Consider the following 1,572-nt stretch of genomic DNA (forward strand, 5'->3'; position numbering starts at 1 on the left):
CTGAAAATTCAGCTTTGCATCACAGAAATAAATGATTAAAATAGAAAATACTATTTCACAATATTACAGTTTTTCTGTATTTTTGATCAAATAAATGCAGGCTTGATGAGCATAAGACACTTTCATAATGCTGCATCATTATCAGAAATGGTAACATAATAAAGTCCTTTCACGTCACCATTTCGCCAGCCTACACGTCAAATAACAGGCCTGTAGGTGGCACTTGGGCTTCATTAACTATGATAGTTTCATGAAATAGTGAACGGTGTACCATTAGTGAATTAAATACTGATTACCATTATTGCGACTTTTAGCGCGGCACGGTTTTCTTTCTGCAAATGAGACAAACCGCAGATCCAGATCGCTCCACGAAGGTAAGCTCGTCTGTCCATGTAATTTTCAACTGATTTATGAATAAGAACGGAAAATGACCGCTCCACTTCACATTATTGTCCAAAGAAATTTGAACTTCTTGTGCCAGATCATAGTTGGTTGGTAAAAGTTTAAAATATTGTATATTTTTTTCTTCCGTCGACCCACTCACTGAAAGAACTAGCCTATATGGCTCGAGAGCCTAGGCTTCCGAACAGACTGTGGAATATCAGTCACGCAAAAGGCACGCAACCCATAGGAACGCCTCAGATTGACAGATATGTAAAAATGAACAGGAATTTTCCGACTTTTGAGCGATTAGTTACGGTTTTGTACACATTGTCAGGTTAATTATAATTCAAATGCATTTTTTGTATTGACCACAATATCATAGCTATTTGTCTAAGAGGGGCACTTTTGAATAATTTTGTAAAAGGGCAGGGGCTTGAGCCCCCAAAGCCCCCCCTTCTGCACGTACCTGGCCAAAATCATTGGTTTCGTTAGATTCAGTATGGCATACTACATCTAATGATACCTAGTTTTTCCCAAGTCAGCTATTTTATTAATCGACCCATTCGATGCATTCATCCATTCTGAATATTGATGTAAAATGCTATATTTTACAAACTTGATTTGTGTCTTCAGCACCATGCCCTGAAGCAACCTATGACGTTTTGGACTGCTGCCACCTAGTGGTCACAAGACATAAAAAAATACAAATTGCTTTTGTGAATTTAATCCTATGACTATGAATCTAACCTCTTTCTATTCCTTGTGTCCTACAGAATCCAGTGGTTTATGTTTTTCGACAGGTGCATTTTTTGTCTTTCCACCATTACCATTATTTTTTCGAACCCATTCTTTACCATTTGTCTGATCTTTATCAAATTTCACACAGGTCATCAGACCATGCTGGCAATAATATTTTTCATATCTTAAACCGTTTCTGTATATCTGATTGTCAAATCTGATATCATTGGTATCACCGGCATTTTATGCAGTAACTTTTATGCACTGAAACTTCATGTCAAATTATGACCATATTCTGCCATGTGTGCTTGGCCGGTCACTTTGCCTCTGATGTGGAGGAACACAAAAAAAAACTTCCAGACCCCAAACAATATACAGTACAATTTGCTGGAAAGTCAATATGTCTTTCTTATTTAACTGTCTCTCTCTCTCTCTCTCACTCTCTCTCTC

At 37.5% G+C, this 1,572-nt stretch overlaps 1 protein-coding gene across 1 annotated transcript in view; it reads left to right on the forward strand.

The window, feature by feature from the left end:
- Positions 1-1,572, forward strand: part of LOC107657152 (adenylyltransferase and sulfurtransferase MOCS3-like) — an 18,962-nt gene that overhangs the window by 7,343 nt on the left and 10,047 nt on the right. The window lies entirely within an intron of this gene.

Source organism: Sinocyclocheilus anshuiensis, unplaced genomic scaffold, assembly GCF_001515605.1.
Source record: "Sinocyclocheilus anshuiensis isolate Anshui unplaced genomic scaffold, SAMN03320099.WGS_v1.1 scaffold1891, whole genome shotgun sequence".
Classification (NCBI taxonomy): domain Eukaryota; kingdom Metazoa; phylum Chordata; class Actinopteri; order Cypriniformes; family Cyprinidae; genus Sinocyclocheilus; species Sinocyclocheilus anshuiensis.